The sequence below is a fragment of the Perognathus longimembris genome, chromosome 18, assembly GCF_023159225.1.
Source record: "Perognathus longimembris pacificus isolate PPM17 chromosome 18, ASM2315922v1, whole genome shotgun sequence".
In the NCBI taxonomy this organism is placed as follows: domain Eukaryota; kingdom Metazoa; phylum Chordata; class Mammalia; order Rodentia; family Heteromyidae; genus Perognathus; species Perognathus longimembris.
In genome coordinates, this window is record NC_063178.1 from 52,369,819 (window position 1) to 52,384,770 (window position 14,952).

The 14,952-nt window shown below is 42.6% G+C and overlaps 1 pseudogene; it reads left to right on the plus strand.

The window, feature by feature from the left end:
• Positions 1 to 5,209: 5,209 nt before the first annotated feature.
• Positions 5,210 to 13,826, plus strand: LOC125367080 (annotated as a pseudogene).
• Positions 13,827 to 14,952: the final 1,126 nt, after the last annotated feature.

The window sequence follows — 14,952 nt, forward strand, 5'->3', positions numbered from 1 at the left end:
GATTTCTGGAACTAGAGTGTCATTCTCTCTCTGCTTGCGGGATGGAGGACATTCTTCTAGTGATTGCATCCCTTAAGTTATTTGGAAGTAAGATGTAATGAAATTGTCTGAAAGTAAAGCAAGTTATGTAGCAGGATTTTAAGTATTGTTATAAAAGTACTGCGCTTCTCTCAACATTGATTGCTAAATTTTAAAAATTTTAGCAGAATCAGTGGGAAACTGGAATGAGGAGAATGATAAGAGATCGAAAGAGTGAATGAATAACCATTTACTTATATGTAGCTTATTCCATTTCAGGCATTAGTCTACGCATTTCAGATCATCACCCCCGTCATTCGCACGTGGCAGTGTAGTATACCCAGTGGTTATTATGCTCTTTTTAAAGATGGGAAATGAGGCCTGGACACACCTATAGCTTACTCATATCTCGCAGTTTATTCTCTTCCACACACGCATTCACAAGATTCCAAGTAATGAAGGAACAACACTTAAAATTCTGTGCAATACTTAGTGAGAGGAAAACATGAACATGCGGAAGCTGTTACCAATCACTCTATTTTTCACGTTACTGTGATTTTTATTTTTCAGTAAAGGTTCAGGGAAGAAAAAAAAGTTCCCAAGTGTTGATGACATGTATCCTTAGCTGTTGATTTCAAAAGATGTCCTTATAAATGACCACTTAAATCTTGATCTCTTTGTTTAAACGGTTATTGCCCCTGTGAAGTTTTTTAATTAGCATCTAATAATTGTAGGTCAATAGAAATTCTTCAAAGCCATTTAGTAAAGGAAATGTAATGTGGGGGAAAATATTGGTTTAGTATGTCCCTTTAAGTTGATGTAGGATGTAGTTTAAGGTATCATACTACTATCTCGTGGGATCAGAAACATCTATGTTAAAACTCAATTAGGGTTGTGTGAGGTGCAGTTACCACCCACGATCAAAGCCACAGACTGCCTGAGACCCGGGTTTCAGATGGCTGTGACTACACTGCAAACAGAGGCTGGGACTTTCTGCCTTTTGGTGGCTGATACTGTCTGGAGAGATGGAAAAGCTAAGGCCCAATGTTAGCCCAGATTTTGACCTAGCGATGTTCAACCCAGGAGAACTCAGTGAAGACATGACCCTCTCCAGCCTTCTCTTCAAGAGCAGTACCCATCTCCAATGCCAATTCATGTCTTTAGCTGTTCCATGTCATGCACATAGATAAGCCACTGAGAATACCTTTCAGAACACATGTTGCTGATGAAAGACACACTCTGTACTGACACAGTCATTGGCTAGAAACTGATGAGAATAATTAAAGACAGAATACTCTATCCCACCTCAAGGTCTGTTCCCTCAGGTTCTCTTCATTATGAGAGAATTATTTACAATTCATTCAGATGAAGAAAATGCAAAGTTGCTTCCCATTCTGCTTTACTGATTACTTTGTGAGTATCCTGTGCATTCCGTATGCCTTCTGGATTTGTGGTCCATCATGTTTGCTCTAATAGGCGTCCTGCCAGATTGTTTCTTGTGAATCATGACCAATGGACACTCACTGGTTTTCAGCTGGGTTTGTCTAATGGAATGCACCAGCAGGAAAGCTGATATATGCACAATGTAATTCTATGACTCTATCAGAATGAATGGCATTGCTCCATTGGTAAGGAAATGGAAAGACTTGGAAAAATCCATACTAAGTGAAATCAGCCAAACTCAAGTGAGTGCTAAGGTATGGAATGCTGTACCTACTTTGCATTTGCATGTATTTGTGACATTTGAGGAAAGATGGTGTACTGGTGGAAAGCAGCCATAAAAACAGGGGAATGACAACCATCCTGGAAGAGGGAGCAGAATAAGTAAAATGCCCCCCAAACAGCATTACCCCTGTGTCCACAGAACCGTAAACAGCCAGGAAAGGAAGGGAAAGGATGGTGGAGGTCCGAGAAGTTAGGAGGCCAGTTCCATTCGTGGAAGTAGATACAGGACAGTCTAGGGGGCTTGATTGTTATCTTGCATAAACTATGAAGTTGTCATGCTATAGAATAAATTGACCTGATTTATCTGTTTTGGGAATCACTCTTCTTCCCAAAAGATATTCCCGGTTCTTCTGTGAAATCAAGTGATTCCCCTTTATTGAGTCATCCAATTATTTGACTAGAGAACACACAGTATCTTGAGTCACAGAGTGGAACTGGTGAGGAATGGTCTGATTCTGGACACATGAAGAAAGGAACCAACAAGATTTTTTAGTAGATTGCATGGTTTGAGTTGGCAGAAATGGGGTGTGTGTGGGGAGCCAGTTTTCGAAGTGTCTCTTCAGCCTCCAAGTGGAGATGTCAAATAGCAGTTGGACCTTCAAGTCAGCGTCCAAGGGAGAGTCTGGGTAGAGATGAGCAACTGAGACTTGTGAGCAGAAGGACTGTACATGACACCATGTATTTGGGATATTATGCCTGGAAAACAAGTCTATGTGAAGGAAATTCAAGACATTTTAGTGGTCTTAAGGATGAGGAAGAATAAAGAAACAATTGCACAAATCTTACTGGGAAAGAAACCAGGAGGGATGCATGGTCCAGGAAGCCAAATAAGGAAGCGATTGCCAGAAAGAGGGAGAGATTTGGTGTCAAGATCAGGTGGATAAAGCACAGATAGATGGAAGAATTATGTTATACGTGAAGTAGAACACGGAAGTCTTGAGTGAATGAATCAAGGAGAAAATTGAGAAGGGGTTTTGGGAGAATGAATGGAGTTCATTCTTTGAAGAATGTAACTGCAATCGAGGACAAAAATTGCAGGGGGGCTGGGAATATGACCTAGTGGCAAGAGTGCTTGCCTCATATACATGAGGCCCTGGGTTCGATTTCCAAGCACAACATATATAGAAAATGGCCAGAAGTGGTGCTGTGGCTCAAGTGGCTGAGTGCTAGCCTTGAGCGGGAAGAAGCCAGGGATGGTGCTCAGGCCCTGAGTCCAAGGCCCAGGACTGGCAAAAAAAAAAAAAATTCCAGTGATCACTGGAGGTTAAGATGAAGAATCAAGAAAGGTTTTTTTTCCAATGGAAAAATACTTCATGTGCAATTTCAATCTGATCCAGAATGGAAGGGGAAATTAATGGTGGAGGAAAGAAATGGTCAAATGCTGGTTGTGTTCTTGAATAGACAAGATGAGACATTAAGATGGGAGGACAGAGCACTTGGCTCATTGAACTTGATCCCAGGAAAATTACAGTTGAATTATTTAGAGCCTTCTCAGCAGATTAATGTCGGTCAATGATAGAAGATGATTCATATCCATTATTTTGATGTATGATCGGCTATTCATGAAATTTTTTGCTGAGCCAGGTTTCCGTTTGCCTAAAAGGATACAAGTGAAATATGCAGATACATGATTAAACACTGCAAGGGAAACTTGAAAGTAGGAAAGCTGTGCTTGGGTTTGAAGAGTGACATCAAATTAGGAAGCTCCTTTAAAATCTTGGGCAACAACTTGTGTTTTTCCCCATTTCTTTATTGTTAAAGTGATGTATTGAGGGGTTAAAGTTTCATATGTAAGGCAGTGAGTACATTTCTTATCCACCTTGTTACCTCCTCCCTCATTTACCCCCTCCCAGTCTCCCCCTCTCCCCATGCATTATACAATTGGTTTACGCCATATAGTTTTGTAAGTATTGCTGTTGCATTGCATTGTCTTTTTATCTTTTGTCCCTCAATTTTGGTATTCCCTTTCCCTTCCCTATTCCAATACACATATGTACAGTATCAAGGGTACTAAAATCAGTTACAGTGATATCAAGGATAAAACCATGGGAAAGAAAGACAAAAGAAAAAGGGCATAATTTCACATGGTATGTTGAAAATAACAACAACGATATACCACTTCTTTTCATAACTTGGAGTTTATTTCGCTTAGCATTGGCTTATGTGTTCATTTAAGGTTAATAGGTGTTGAATAGAACCTAGAAAAGGAAGTTAATGAAATAGGCAATTTCTGTAACAGAATACTGGCAGAGAACTTCCCAAATATCCAGAAGGATAGGCCATCCAGATACAAGAACCCCAATCAGACAAGACCAGAGTTTGCACCCAGTGATCAACCCCACCAGGACGGTGCTCATGTTAAAGTCTAAGAAGAACTACTGTAGAATGCAGTATATTCTTTATAAAATACTCTTGCCATATAAAGACATACAACAATGAGTAAATGTTCTTCACAACCAATAGCATGCACTATGAAAGACTCTTAGGAAACTGGAGAACAGGAAAGCAATAGACCAGACTCCATCATCAATAGGCTAAATTGTTTATTGCCAGTGAGGGACATAGACCCTTCCCTGGGTTTGGAGGTTGTGCAAGGGACTGGATTGGGGGTGCCTTATATAGGTCTTAAACAGGAAGCAGAAAAAATAGGCTATGGTCTCTTGCGGGCTCAGGGTGCTGTTCTTAGCCAGGCCCAGGTGGAAGGCTAAGCCTGGAGTGATGAAGAATTTTGGCTGAATCCCAGGTGGGAATGGCCTACGTGCAGGCAAGCAGGTGAGGGCCTACCTGGTCCAGGAAGACGGTGCAAGTCATTACTTGAAGGACAGCCCACGTTTTATATTTTGACAAAAAAAAAATTTAATCCTGTGCCCACCATGCAAACACTTACCATGGCAAAACCCCAAGCATTATGACTTGCCTTTTTAAGCCACGGTCATCTCACCTGTAGGGGGGGGGGGGCTACAAAAGTTCCATTTGCAAAGTCCTAGAAGACCATAAATGATAACAAATATGAGCAAACAGGCTTCTTTCTTGTCAGGAGTCAAACTTGCAGCTAAATTCTTCCTGACCTCTGGCTGTGTTTTCAAGGACATGCAAGGACATGGCTTAATGGAAAATTGGAAATGCTTTCCTATGTCTGCCATGAGTCCATTCTTATGTTAACCAAACTCATCCTGTCTTAGCTACCATCAGGTATTGCTAACTCCAAGCCTTTTTGTGTTCTGGAATTTTAAGCCTATGCTGTTTCCTGGTTTTCAAACTGCATATGTCCTGGAAGTTAAGAATAAACCTGGCTGCAGTCTCGAGTTACAATCTCCCGTACCCCATCTCCGCCTCTTGTCTTTTTTCTCTTGTCTTATATTTTTCCTTTCCTTTAATCCTCGCCCCCCTCATTCAGGATTCCCTTTTCACTGCCGGCCGGCTCGGCAGAAGTGGCGCCTGAACAGGGACCTGTACACCTGGGACGATGGCAGAGGACCCCGCTCAGGTAAGGACGTCTGATCACTTGGAAAGGAGAGCGGGAAAGAGATATTCAGGAGTAAGAAATTATGGGACTAAGTATAGGCTGCATGTTTTACGTTCAGGCCCCCAAAGGCATGCTTCATGCCCGGGCAGTGAAAGTTGGCCAAAGTCACTTAGAACGTTTCTTTCACTTTATTGAGGAAGCATGCCCCCAGTTCCCAGAGGAAGGAACCAATAACTTAGAAACTTGGCAGAAAATTGGAAAAAAGATTCAGGAACATTATGATGCAAATGGCCCTGAGATAACTCCAGTGGATGCTATTATTCTTTGGTATCTGGTCTGAGATTGCTTAGATCCTAGACATGAATAGATTAAACTCAATCAGTCAATTGGAGAAACTGAACAGGGACCTGATGAGTGTTGCCCAGCCCCGGGAGCATATGCTGCTGCCCGGGAAGAGCTGAGAAAATTAATAATATCTGAACCCAACGGGGCAGATATTAAGGAAGACTCGGATGGCTCAGACACTGAGAAGAAATTATGCAATGAGCCTACTGAAAATAGATTGACCCATGTTGAGAATATGTTTAAATCAGTCATAGCCCTATTGTAACAGCTTCACCCAGAACAACAAACTCCTTTAAAGGTAGGTACTGGTGAGCCCCCTACCGACAGTCCTGGAAGACTTACAGCTCTCCTAGGTGCAGGCTGCTTGCAGAGTGGAGGGACCTGAGGCTAGGGAAATGCTAACTCCACCGAGGTAACTTCTCCTGACCGAGCGCTCTACTTCCATCCACCACGACATATTTGAAGCCCCAACCAGGGTGAGTGACCATTAGTCTGGAGCTTGGATTTTCCATAAAGCCACTGGGCTAGGTCAAGGGGATCAGCAATTGTGGGTGTTTGGAGTCAACTGATCTCTAGTTCAGCTCCGCTGGTCGCTCATCACGTGGGGGACAGTCTAAAATGCTTCAGGAAAGCTGCTCAAGTTTGAGCCCAATCCTACATATTTGGAATATTTTTGCAGGACTTACCTAACTTCTATGAGTGCTCAGGCAGATGAAGTTTTCTCTGTCTCTTTTTCTGCCTCTCTCTAAACTCTGCCTGCCTGCCTGTGTCATAGGATGGGCTGATGCTAACTTCCAAAGATACCAATATTTGTTTAACATCTGCTTTGAAAGACTCAAAAAAAAATGTTTTCTATTCTTGTTATTGATGAGTTTGGGGACTCAGTTAAATCCTGCTTGTTTGGCTAAATCGTTAGCTTTCTCTAGCATTGAGCATGTGGTCGACAATAGGATTGGTTGGAGTGGAAGCCTGCCGGTCCCCCAGGTGACAGGCATGCCAAAGTCCTGGAGGCTGGACAGAAACTTGGGTTCTCCAGTTCCCGGTAACCCTGCACCCACTCTGAACTCTGTAACTATGGCCTTGCATTTCAAAGGTGCCTTTCAACTCAAATGCTGGAAGATGAAAGTGTCTTTTCATGAGCTTGCTGTCTGTGTTCATGTCCTGTCTCCCATAAGCTCCCCATGGGAGCTAAACTGTTTTCTCAAAAAGTGGCTTTTCGGATAATCTGATAATTTTGGTTTGCTGAAAATGTTTTTTGTTTCTGTTCTTTTTTGTTTGTTTGTTTACTAACTAACCACATGGTTCTAGAATATAGGCAAAATAATGTCATATGCCACTGGAATTCCAGAAAACTTACATGGCCAATTAAAGAACAATTCTAAGCGCACCCCAAAGCTTGTGCACACTGTTTGTATGTGTATGTATGTATGTATGTATGTATGTATGTCTATGTCTATCCGTTGGTAAAACTTAAAAACAAAACAACAAACAGGTTTTAAACCCAAACTGATCATGTTTGGGTGCAAGCAAATGTGTCTAAAAAACACTCCAAAAGGTTCTATTCAAGAGTACACCTAATCCTGACAATTCTTTGATATAGACTAAGATTTTGCTTCTCCATTTTTTTCTTTTCTTTTTTTTCCCCCTATGCTCTCATAAACTCTTTAAGATCAAGGGACCAGAGTCATTTTGGAACAACTGTACAAATGTGACTATTAACCTAAATTTTCCTGACCCAAAATTAACATTTTGCTTTATAGGATGCAGGTTGACATGTGTGCTAGCTGAGTAGACCGTGGCAGTCTGTGGCCACAGGAAGCTGCCTCCACATTTGGCTCCTAAACTGCCTGGTTTGCTCAGGAAATCTAGGAGTCCTGTGAGGATTTTGACAGGCCCAGGCTGTCAAAGGGTACTACCCTGTCTCTGCCTGTCCCCAAGATTAGAGTTGGGTTTATAGCAGGCCTATCATGACAGAGTTGCAACCGAGACTTATTCCAAGGTTAAAAGCATCAAAGTTGTGTTTGGTGACCACAGAGTTGCATTGGGGTAGCATTGGTGTCTTCTCCCTCCATGACTCAGAAACTGTCCTGGCTGCTACAGAGAGCAGACTTGGTTGGCCTTCAATCTGTGTGGATTTTGTGACTAGGAAGATGGTTAAAGGCCCAAGCTTCTAAAATCTGTTTGAAAATGCCTTTAACCAGTCTGTGTAGAAATTTACAGGCAACAATCAGGAGGTATGACAGCCTATCCAGGGAACTCTGAGATGCTACTACAGCCTGATCCAGATGCAAGCCATCTCTCCTGCTGGCCTGCTAATTTGGGGTGGAAGACACAGCCACTTCAGATCCACTGAAGCTGAGACTTTTAATGTTATTCATTTGTTTTCTCTTTCACGTGCCAGTAAGGTAAGGTTAAATAATATGATTTGATTTAATGGCACATGGATCGCATTCAGTCTGCTGTTCTCTAAGTGTTACAGCAGAACTCTGGAAAGTATTTGTTGGTCATATTTGAGGTCCTTACTGTTTTACTAGTCAAAAATTACAGATTAAAACTTCTCATTTGCGTACGTTGCATGATTTTCAAAAATTTCTGGGAGATATTAATTGGCTTCGCCCTTATCTTAAATTATTCACAGCTAAATTAAAACCTTTATTTTATCTATTAAAGGGGGACCCAACCCTACATCTCCCAGACAAATGACAACGTAAGCAGCTAAAGCCTTAAGCATAGTAAATCCTGCCATTTCTTCCCAACATGTAAATTATATTCATTACTCAACCCCTTGGGAAGCATATATTTTAACTACGCCTCATTCTCCAACAGCGGTCCTCTGGAAGAAGGGACCCCTTTTATGGCTTTCCTTGCCTGCTACTCCTTCAAAAGTGTTAACTCCCTATTATAAATTGGTGGCCACCTTAGTTCCATATGTTCCATGTGGATTCTTGTAAGTATCTTGGATGAGATCCACAGGCTATTTACATCCCCTATACTTTACAACAGCAAGAATGGCTTTATATACATTGTGATTCCTGGGCCATTGCTTGGGCCAATTTTATGGGCACAACTTCACATCATTGCCCCTCCAACAAATTACTTCACTTTGCCTCTTGTTTCCATTAAGTGAGGGTAGTGCTATTAGACGAGGCTACTCAAATTTTTCTCACTCAAATTGACTTAGCAAAGCAATCACATGCTGCCCACCATCAAAACAGTCGTGCATTACATCAGCATTTTCATATCTCACGTGAGGCGGCTCGTCAAATTGTGAAAACTTGTCCCAACTGTACTACCTTCCTACCTGTGCCCTCCAATGGCATTAACCCTCAAGTTTTAGTGGCCAACCATGTTTGGCAAATGGATGTTACCCACATTCTCTCTTTTGGACGGCTCCGCTTTGTCCTTGTTACCATAGACACTTACTCTAATTTTATTATGGCTACTCCTCTTATCGGGGAAGCTATCAAACATTGTATCTCCCATGCCTTACACTGCTTTGCTACTATGGGACTTCCTAAACATATTAAAACTGATAATGGTCCAGGATATGTTGAACAAGCTTTTCAAACTTTTTGCAAATTTTACCAAATTGTTCACTCTACAGGAATTCCCTATAATCCTCAAGGTCAAGGAATTGTTGAATGGGCCAACGGTTTGTCAAAACACCAAATTTCTAAATTAAAGGGGGGAATTATACCCCCTCTCTCGTGTTAATATTCTTTCTCTTGCTTTATTTGTACTACATTTTTTTTAATTTGGACTTTAATGGCCTTTCCAAAGCACAACGGTTCTGGGAAAAGAGAGAGCAAAGAGCTTTTGCCCAAGTTAAGTGGAAAGATCCTTTAACAGGTGATTGGCACGGGCCCGATCCAATATTGACATGGGGTCGAGGACATGTCTGTGTTTTTTCACAGGATGAAAATGATACCCGCTGGCTACCTGAGCATTGCATTAGGATTGTGGAAGCTCATCAGAATGATACAAGCGCTGACCCACTGGGCTTACATGCCAGATCCACCAATTGTACACCCTGTGACTTGGGAAGGAGCTGAGGTGTTCATCCATGTCAACAGATCGGCATATGGTACAGCTCCAGATCCTTTTGTCCAACACGTTAAAATGGGAGACTTTAGAGCTTCTGGCATTGGAACCCCGTTATGTTTTACAACTGACTCCAACAGTTAAATTCCAGGCTGTACTGTAATGCAATCCATAAATCATAGAATTTGGATTCCTGATAATAATCAAGTATATAATATACGAATTACTTCATTGCCTACTGGGTTTCCTGTACATGCTAATTCTACATCATCCTTCATGATACCTCGCTGCACCAACTCTTCTCAAATTGTAGAATCCACAGGAGAACTGCACCCCATAAATTGTAGACATGAACATCCTTTTATAACCAATATCTCAGGAACTAATTCTCAATTGATGGACTGGTCAGGAGCCAATCTCACCAACAAGTACAACCCAGGTTTGTGGTGGATGAATGGACACCCTCAACATCATGTCTGGATGTTAGTGGCTGCACTACATAATATCTCCTGGCCCACTTCTTCTTCTTTAAAAAATATTATGAGTTGTGTAACACCTCCTTATGCCATTATGTATGGACCTTTTAATATTTCTACAGGAGCCATGTAATTCAATGTTACTTGTACCAACTCTTCTTTTACAAATTGCTTGTATAGTGTTCTTCCTGATTCTGTAACTGTTATTAAGCAGCCTCCATTTGTCATTCTTCCTGTGAACATATCTGAAGCTTGGTATGAAGAAACAGGTATTCAAGTGTGAAAACATTTAAAAGAGCTCATGCGCCCTAGATGATTTGTAGTGCTATTAATAGCAGGCATTGTAGCCTTTATTTCCTTAGCTGCCTCTGCTGCTGCAGCTACTGTGGCTTTAACACAAAGTGTGCAAACAGCTCACTATGTTAATCAGCATGCTCATAATACTACGCAAGCCCTGCACTTTCAAGGCAGGATTGATGATAAGGTAGAACAAAAATTAGAAGCATTGTATGAATCTGTGTTGTCTCTGGGAGAACAAATCCATGCTTTACAAACTTTGTAACGGGTGTGCTGTCATGCTCAGTTTGACTTTATTTGTGTGACCCTCCATAAATATCAAGCTATCCTTGGGAACAGGATGTAGCACATCTAAATGGCATTTGGCACCATAATAATTTGTCCTTATATCTCTTTCAACTCCATAGGCAAATAGCTGGACTATAGCAAGCTTCGCCTCTGGACTCTAAAGTGGCAGAAACAGCAAAATAACTGTTTGAACAACTTCAACGGTATATCCCTTCCTTGACTAACAATAAGGGGCTGCTAATGACATTGCTCGGCCCAGGGATACTTTTGCTGATGGTTTTCCTATGCCTTCCTTGCATTGTATGCATATTGCAAAACTCTTTCATGAGTTTAGCCAGTCAGCCTCATAAGGTCAAGCTCCAAGTGAATGAATTTTTCCCCCAAGAGGAACTGCAGCCAGAGACGGGTTAGAGGGCGGGGCCAGTTTGACCGACCTAAGACAGGGCCTACAGCTTTGCTCTGAAGAAAATCCCAAGGAAGAGTAAGGCAGGCTAGGTGACCCACCCCACCTAAGACAGGCAGGTTCGCTTCTGTAAACAAAGACGAGGGAGATGTCAGGAGCCAAACTTGCAGCTAAATTCTTCCTGACCTCTGGCTGTGTTTTCAAGGACGTGCAATGACATGGCTTAATGGAAAATTGGAAATGCTTTACTGTGTCTGCCATGAGTCCATTCTTATGTTAACCAAATTCATCCTGTCTTAGCTACCATCAGGTATTGCTCGGGGGTCCATTCTTATGTTAACCAACCTCACCCTGTCTTAGCTATGTCGGGTATTGCTAACTCCAAGCCTTTTTGTGTTCTGGAATTTTAAGACTATTTCAAACTGCCTATGTCCTGGAAGTTAGGAATAAACCTGGCTGCAGTCTCGAGTTACAATCTGAGGCTGCAGACCTCCCGTACCCCATCTCTGCCTCTTGTCTTTTTTCTCTTGTCTAGTATTTTTTCCTTTTCTTTAATCATCTCCCCCCCCCCCTCATTCAGGATTCCCTTTTCACTGCTGGCTGGCTCAGCAGACTTTCTTATACCTCCAAACTGTCAAGAAGTGTGTGTGTGTGTGTGTGTGTGTGTGTGTGTGTGTGTGTGTGACTAATTCTTACTGTGTTATGTCATTTGTTATGAATTACCTTAGAGATAGGAATCACGCTTTTCCATGAGGTCAGAGATCTCAAGCATCAAAATATCTTTGATTCTTGTGCATATAAACCAATTATTTTGTTTAATTGTTTTTGTATCTATCTATCTATCTATCTATCTATCTATCTATCTATCTATCTATCTATCTATCTAAAAGGAGAGTCGAAGAATTGAATATTATTTGAAAATTTCCTCCTTTGAGCTGGCACTTTAAAGCATGAAAGAGCTACATATGTGTGCAGTGTGCAGTGTGGCTGTCAATATTGATGAGAGGAAGTTTCTGAGATTTCTGCAGAGCCAGCCTTGTTTAGGTGAGTTGACACAGTTTCCCTAACATGCCTTCGGTCTCTGCAGTCTGCTCACACAGGGAAAGGAAAGAAATCAACCCCCATCCTCCTCCTTCGGCTTACCCAATCACTGATGGAAGAGCTGTCTATGGGAAACACCTTTTACTGTTTGTATCAGCCTGGGAACTTGAACTCAGGGCCTGGATTTTGGCCCTAGGCCTTTCTGCTGAAGGTTAGCACCTTACCATTTGAATCCCAGTCCCAGTTCCGGCTTTTGGAGATGAGAGTCCCGTGACTTTTCTTCCCCTGCGGTTGTGGAATCTCAATCCTGAGATCTGAGTACCCGGGCGCCTTCGAGAACTGCAGGGTTGGGAGCACGGCCAGAGGGTCTGCTTCCAAAGATGCCAGTGAGAGGGAGCCAAGTTTACCGGTGCTAACACAGCTCCCGATGAGCCTCAGCAGCCCCAGCTCATGTTCCACTTTGAAAGAGGAGAGAGATCATATCTGCTAGAACAGCTACAATCCGGAGGGACACATGGAAACTGTGCCAGAATAAGCCCAAGTTGACCTGCAAAGACGAATGCTGGAAGCCCAGAAATGATCAAAAGCCCTTACCTCAGCAGGATTAGGGGAATGAGCTCATTCTCCAAAACACCAGTGGGGAGAAAAGGAAGCAACCTGTCACGTGGCTGAAGAGCACAGCGGTGAAGATGAGGATGAAGATGAACACGCAGGTGATATCGACATGGCAGAACTCTGACCCTAAGAGACAAATTGCAGTCCGGAATCTGAGGATTCGTAGAGGACACGGCAGAATATTTGAGAAACTTAGGTCCACATTCGGCCTACTATGACCCCAAACCCCACGCCATGAGGGGAAATCCTTAGGCCCATGCAGGAAAGCATCTACACAAAGTGAGGGGCGCGAAGGATTATTTCATCCCATACAGAGCAAAGGCCATGGCCATGGCCCAGACACAGGTGTTTGCTTGGGAGGCCGGTGACCAGGGCTCAGAGGTGCATCTGCAAGGCAGATCCGATGAAACTAGAGCTGTTGTTTAAGTCTTTCCAAGTCAAAAAAAGAAGGCTTCAAAGGACAGCAGAAAGCAAGCCTCCTGAGAAATTCTGGTGGCCAGGAGCACCTAGAAGCTCCTCCAGCTGAGCTGCCCTTAGCCCAGACAGCAAGCTACTTGGAGTACTCAAGGAACAGGTGGCCATCGAGGGGCAGGAGTGGTCGTTGGCCTGTGCTACGTATGAGGAGGACGGGAAGATGCACATCCACATTCACATCTGGGGATCCTCCTGGAAAGGAGGCCGCCGGGGACACAAATGCTGCCATGCTTTGATCAAGTATTCCCATTGCACTGGAGATGGAAAACTCTGAGCAGCGTGGAATAAGTGAGGAGAGTGGAGGAGAGTGGGAGAAGAAGCCACAGACGCACACAGAGATATACCAAGAAAAACTGAAGGCAGATAAGAACAGGAAGAAAAAGAAAAAAGCACCATAAGAGCAATTCCAACAGAGAGCACGGAGAGACAACACAGGAGACATTGACAAAGACCCCGAATGCCGAGGAGGCCTGCCTGCTCCATCTAAGGAAACCATGAGCACTGACCAGAGAAAGCGGCCCTAAAGCAGCATAGATGAAACTCCGCAGCCCACGAGGAGGAAATGGAGGCCGGCAGAAGGAAGCGCCAGAGGCCAGAGGACCCAACAGCCTCTCTCCTTGGACAGCAGGGGTCATAGAAGGCTGTCCAGGACACAGTCCAGCATATTCCGGCGGCTTCCCACCCACCATCCTAGATAATAAATAAAAATAATTAAAAACAGCAACTGGGTCTCTTCTTGTTGTCGGACTATAATAAACCTCTCAGAAGTCTCAAAGTAATTTCATTCCTTTCCACAGTAAGAAACAAAAGGGATTGGAAGTAGTGATGTAGAAGGCAGGCTTGGCACCCTGTGGAGTATCTTCTAAGAGCAGACTATGGTGATCCATGCTTGTAATCCCAGAACTACAGTCCTTGAGTATGGAGGATTCAAAGTGCAAAGCCAGCCTCGGACACATAGGGAGACCCCCATCTCCAAAATACGCAGAAACAGAAAGGGTTCTACTTAACAGCTATATCTCACATCCTATTTCTGGATTTTTATCTGTTGCTAACATTTTGAAGGTAGATCACCCTTTCCTAAAGCCAGAGATAAATGGAGTTTTTATTTTTTAGTAACAATTTGACTAGAGTTGCAGTTATTTCATATTGTTTGGTTTTTGTCTTCTGAGATTTTCCTGTTCTGCAACTAAGAACACAATTAAACTTTGGTTCACCAAAGACTGAAATTGATAGAAGATATAAATTATATCAATGCCCCAAATCTTAAGTCATAAGCCTGGTTTTCATCTGATTGGCAAGTTTGGTCTTAGTGCATTTTCTTTATCTTAACTCTGGAACTAAATTATGCTTAAGATATCACAAGAAACGTACTCACTGTCCTATTATGTAACTGTACTCCTCTTGCACAATACCTTGTCAACAAAATTTAATTAATAACAACAAGAAATGTAGTCATTACCTGACTTATGAAATGGTAAACCCTCTGCGCAACACCTCAGTAGTAACAAAAAACTTCTATTTAAAGAATAATTTTTTTTAAAAAAGGCTTGGATTGATAATTAGCTGTCTTCTCAGTCACCACTGCCTGAAGGATTATCCCCTACCCAATATCCCAGGTGCATACAGACATCAGGAAAACACCAGGTGTGCAGGGATGTGCTTGAAACAAGCAGGACAATCTGACTTAAGACTAGCTATAAACTTCTGGAAAGCCCTCACCTACACAGACCCAATAGCTTTTCCCATAACTTCTGTCTTCTTAT